General features: G+C 32.5%; 1 pseudogene; it reads left to right on the top strand.

Annotated features, from left to right (window-relative positions):
* The first annotated feature begins 1,734 nt into the window (after positions 1-1,734).
* LOC103587409 lies at positions 1,735-3,488 on the top strand (annotated as a pseudogene).
* The last annotated feature ends 2,305 nt before the right edge of the window (positions 3,489-5,793 follow it).

Here is a 5,793-nt window from a genome sequence, read left to right on the forward strand (position 1 = left end):
GGTATATAGGGCAAAATTTATGTCATTAAATAAGTTGATCAGGAAACAAGAAACATTAAAAACAAAAAAGTTAAAAAGTCAAGTCATAAATTGGAAACACGTGCTTAGAGCAAATACTTTTTAAGAAGGAATAATAAAGATCACAGAAAATAATAAAACAGAGAAGAGAAATCAACAGAGAAGATTTACAAAATTAAAACTGCATTCTTTAAAAAGATTAGTAAGATAGAACTTTGGCAAAAGTAATTAATTTTAAAGAGAATTAAGATGCAGGTAAATAAAATGCAGAATACAGGTAGAAATTAAAAATAATAAAAATGCATTATGAACAATTATATGACACTAAATTTGAAAACACAAATGAAATAGATAAGCTCATGGAAATATATAAAATGCTAAAACAATTGCAAAAAGAAAAAGAGCTTAGAAAAACTGAAGTGATAGTCAAAGACTTTCTTTCTCAAGAATCTCTAGGAGCACATTGTTTTACAAGAGAATTCTACCAAGCTTTGTAGATCTCTAAATACCTATCTTATACAAGTTGTTCCGCTAATAAAAAAAAGCAAAACCTGCCCAGCTAATTTTACAAGGCACCAGTAGTCTTTTTTCAAAAACTATACAACAATAACACAAGAAAGGAAAAGTGTAGGCTCAATTCAGTGAGTATAGATACAAAAATCCTAAATAAATTATGGGTTTTATATGGGTTTTCCCCAAAATAAAAGTATGGTTTGACATCATGAAACCTATCTACATAACAGCATATTAATAGTCTAAATAAGAAAAATCATATGATGCAAATAATACATTTGATAAAGTTCTATAGTAGTTTATGATTTAAATAACTCTTAGCAATCAAGGAAGAGAAAAAAACAATACCAAAGTTTCCTTTTTTTTTTTTTACAAACTTCTAACAAAATAAAAGAAAAAAGAAGATTTGAAGAAATATTAATATGAATGAGAAAGGGAGTTAATAATGGATAAGCTTGGAAACACATGAAATGAAACATTTTTAAGAAATTACCAAAACTCACTGAAGGCTGGCCAGTTTACTCAGTGGGTTAGAGTGCGGTGTCATAACACTGAGGTGAAGGGTTCAGATCTCCATACAGGCCAGCTGCCAAAAAAGAAAGAAAGAAAGAAAACTCACTGAAGACAAAATAAAAACCTTGACTAAATCTATAACTCTTAAAAACATTGAAGCACAAGTTTAAAATCTCCTCACGAAAAAAACACAAAAATCAGATACTTTTACAAGAAAGTTCTTCCACACTTCAAAGGAAAAGATCATCATCCCAATCTTATATGAAAATCTTCCAGTTTCTCAATTTATGAGGCTAAAACAATTTTAAGAGTATTTGTTAAAAATTCAACACCTTTTCCTGATTAAAAACTCTTAGTTAACCAGGAATAAAAGGGAACTTTCTTTATCTGAAAAGGGGGAATTAGAAAAATCCTATAACAAACAGGATCTTAAATAGGAAAATGTTGGAAGTATTTTCTTGAAAATTAGGAAAAAGGCAAAAAGGCCCACAATTATCACTTCCTTTCAAGATCTATTGGTGGTACAAATGAGCAAAATAAGACCAAAAAACCTAAATATTGTCATAAGGATTGGGATGGAAAAAACAAAATCGTCATTATTTGCAGGTGATTTTATTATCTATATAGAAAACCCTGAAGAGTCTTCAGACTAATTATTAGACATAAATAAGAGAGCTTTTCCAGAACAAGATGGTGCCATCCATGCCGTTCTTAATCTGAGGATCAGAAGGACTGCACATGGTAGATGGAACACCACATTTTGCAGAATGCACAGTGTTTCCAAGAGAGTCTGGGAAAAATTGCAAAGTCCATACTTTTAGTAAGGATGAAACCTTGTTTGCCTGGGACAACAGAGAAAAAGTGAATATTGTCAATGCCACTAACAAAGGACTAGTACACTCCTTCTGCCTCTCAAGGGCAGTTTGCCTTGAATTCTTGCCAAAAAAAACACTGTCCTAGCAACGTTGCAGGCTTACACTACGTCTAAAGATGGCACAGCTGGGATACCCAATCTACAACTTTATGATGTGAAATCTGGGACATGTTTAAAATCTTTTATCCAGGAAAAAATTCAAAATCGATGTTCATCCTGATCAGAAGATGAAACGATTTGTGCCCAAAATGTTAACAATGAAGTTCACTTCTTTGAAAACAGCAACTTTAACACAATTGCACATAAATTGCATTTGCAAAAAATTAATGATTTTGTTTTATCACCTGGATCCCAACCACACAAGGTGGCTGTCTATGTTCCAAGAAGTAAAGGTGCACCTTCATTTATTAGATTCTATCAGTATCCCAACTTTGGTGGACCTCATGCAGCTTTAGCCAATAAGAGTTTCTTTAAGGCTGGTAAGGTTACAATGCTCTGGAATAAAAAATCTACTGCTGTGTTGGCAATAGCTAGTACAGATATTGACAAGACAGGAGTTTCCTACTATAGGGAACAAACACTGCATTACATTGCAACAAATACAGAAAGTGCAGTAGTACAATTACAAAAAAATGTTCCCTTTTATGATGTAGTTTGGAATTCTAGTTCTACTGAGTTTTGTGCTGTTTATGGTTTTATGCCTGACAAAGTGACAATTTTCAACTTGAAATGTGATCCTTTGTTTGACTTTGGAACTGGTCTTCATAATGCAACTTGCTATAGCCCTCATGGACATATATTATTATTAGCTTAATTTGGAAATCTGAGGGGACAAATAGAAATGTGGATGTTAAAAACTACAAACTTATTTCTAATCCAGTGGCTTCTGATCCTACATATTTTGCTTGTGCCCAGATGGTGAGCATATTTTAACTGACACATGTGCTCCCAGGTTACATGTTAATAATGGGTACAAGATTTGGCATTACACTGGTTCTATCTTTCACAAGTATGATGTGCCATCAAATGCAGAATTATAGTAGATTTCTTGGCAGCCATTTTTGGATGGAGTATTTCCAGGAAAAACAATAACTTACCAAGCAGCTCCAAGTGAAGCACCCAGTGAGGAACCTAAAGTTGCAACAGCTTATAAACCTCCAGCTTAAGAAATAAACCAATCACCAATGCCAAACTGCATGAAGAGAAACCACCTCAGAAGATGAAACCACAAACAGGAAATTATAAACCATAATTAAAAATAGCCCTTAAAAATCAAAGGAGGCATGAAGCTAAGAAAACTGCAAAGCAGGAAGCAAAAAGTAACAAGAGTCCAAATTTGGTACCTACTCCTGCCCGACAGAGCACACCACAAAACCCTCTCTCTCAGTCAACTTCTGGAGACCCTGAAACAGACAAAAAATTTAAGAACCTAAAGAAGAAACGGAAAGCAATCAAACTGAAAGAACAAGCATCAACTGGAAAACAGCAAGAAAAAAAAAATCAGTTGGAGAAAATTCAGAAAGAGACAGCCCTTCTCCAGGAGCTAAAAGATTTGGAATTGTGTATTTAAAGATTCACAGAAAGCAAGTTTGGTTACAAGAAATCAGTGGAAACACACCTTTTGCTAAACCCATTTGTGTGTACACAGAATATTCATGTGCCCACATTTAATGTTGATCTATAATTTTAACCATTTTTCAAGATTCTACATATGGGTGAAGTTATTTAATTATGTCTGTTAAATTGACATTTACATTCTGCATCCTGTATCATGTCAATAAATGATTTAGAAAAGAGATATATGAATTTTTAAGCTAAGCTTGACAGATTGAAAGACAAATGTCATTGTTAGTAGGGGACAGTATTTACTACATAAATGAATAAAGACATTTAAAATTCAAAAAATATTAGGAGAAATTTTCAAGGAATCTGAATATGAACTCAAATCAAATGACAAATTTTCACAAACTGGCAAAAATAATTAAAAAACATAACTTTAAAAAAGCTCTATTTGTAACAGGAAAAAAAGATAAAGTGCATGATCTAAACATTATTGAAGAACATAGAAGGATACATAAATAAATGGAGACATATATTATACTCAAGGATAAGAAGACTATATTGCAAAGACCTCAATTCTCTCCAAATTGATCAGAGGATTTAATGCAACTGCAGTAATAATTCCAAAAAAAAGTTTTGTGGAACTTGCCAAGTTGATTCTAAAATTATATGAAAGAACACAGGATCACATATCAAAGGATAGCAGGATACTTCTGGAGAAGAGTGAGGAGAGAAGACTTGCCCCAACAGATATAAAGGGATAAATAAGTTGATCAGTGAAGCAGATCATAGAGCCCAGAAACAGACCAGTTGTTATCGTGAGCTTTAATAATTGACAGAAATCATGCAGATCACTGGTGAACAGTAGATTAGAGGGACTGTTCAACAAAGAGAGCTGGAAAAAAATCAGTTATCCAAATTGAAGAAAATGAAAATGGATTTCTACTTTATATTGTACATAAAAACCAACTCCACATGGATTAAAAATTCAAATACCAAAAGCAGAACTTTAAATATTTTAGAAATAATTACAAGGTAATATCTTTCTGACTCTGGGGTAGGGAAGGATTTCTTAAACAAGACTCCAAAAGGATAATAATTAAGAATAAGTAGATAAATTAATCTACATTTTTAAAAAAACTTTTATTTTTCAAAAACACCTTAAAGAAAGTGCTATAATAATACTCCAAACTGGGAGATGACTATATGTAGATGAGTATATAATCTTTTATATATAGCTTTCTAAATATGAGGGTAGTTCGAAAAGTTCATGAAAAAATAGAATTATGAGATAATACAAATCTTTTCATAAACTTTTGTTTGTTTGTTTTTTGGCAGCTGGCTGGTACAGGGATTCGAACCCTTGACCTTGGTGTTAGCACCACACTCTAACAAAGTGAGCTAACTAGCCAACCCATTTTCATAAATTTTTGAAATACTCTCATACACTTCCTTATATATACTTTCATAAAAAGAGTTAGTATGAAGAATATATAATGAATTCTTATACATCAATAAGAGAAAGATAACCCATTAGAAAAACTTGCAAAAGCACAAGCAGGCATTTCATAGAAGAAATACACATGTCTAACAAACATATGAATAAATGCCCAACCTAACCAGTAATCAGGAAAATACAAATCAAGACCACACTGAGATACCATTTCACACCTATTCAATTGCCAAAAGTTGGAAACTCTGACAATATCAAATTTGGGAGAGGTGTGGACCAATGTCACCTCTTAAATAAGGCTGCTGGGAGTGTCGATTGATGCATTGATTTTGTAAAACAGTTTAACTTTATTGTGTAAAGCTGACCTCTGCATACCACTCCTAGTTAGATGTTAATGAAAACTTTAGGACGTGTATATAAGGACATATATAAAAGAATGTTTACAGTAGAACCGTTTGTAATAGCAAAAAATTACCAACCAAACAAAAATTGACAGGAGAATTAACAAATTTCAATCTATATACACAAATATTATATATCAGTCAAAATAAATGTATTGTAGTTGTACACATCAACAAGGATAAATCTTAATAATGCAATGTTGAATCAAAACAGCAAGCCCTAGAAGATATCACAAAATCAAATACAACTAAAAAAAATGTTGTTTAGGCATAAATATGTATGAAATCAAGCTTTCTTTAAGAAAGAGAAAGACAAACATCAAAATCAGGTAGCCTCTGGGAGGGAGCAGTGGAGTGGTTTCGGGAAGGAGTCCTTAGGTAGACACAAATTATTGTTAATGTTACCTTCCTCAGTTTGAGGGGAAGGCATACATTTACAGGTGTTCATTACTCTATTAAAG

The sequence above is a fragment of the Galeopterus variegatus genome, unplaced genomic scaffold (genome assembly GCF_000696425.1).
Source record: "Galeopterus variegatus unplaced genomic scaffold, G_variegatus-3.0.2 Scaffold447, whole genome shotgun sequence".
NCBI classification, from domain to species: domain Eukaryota; kingdom Metazoa; phylum Chordata; class Mammalia; order Dermoptera; family Cynocephalidae; genus Galeopterus; species Galeopterus variegatus.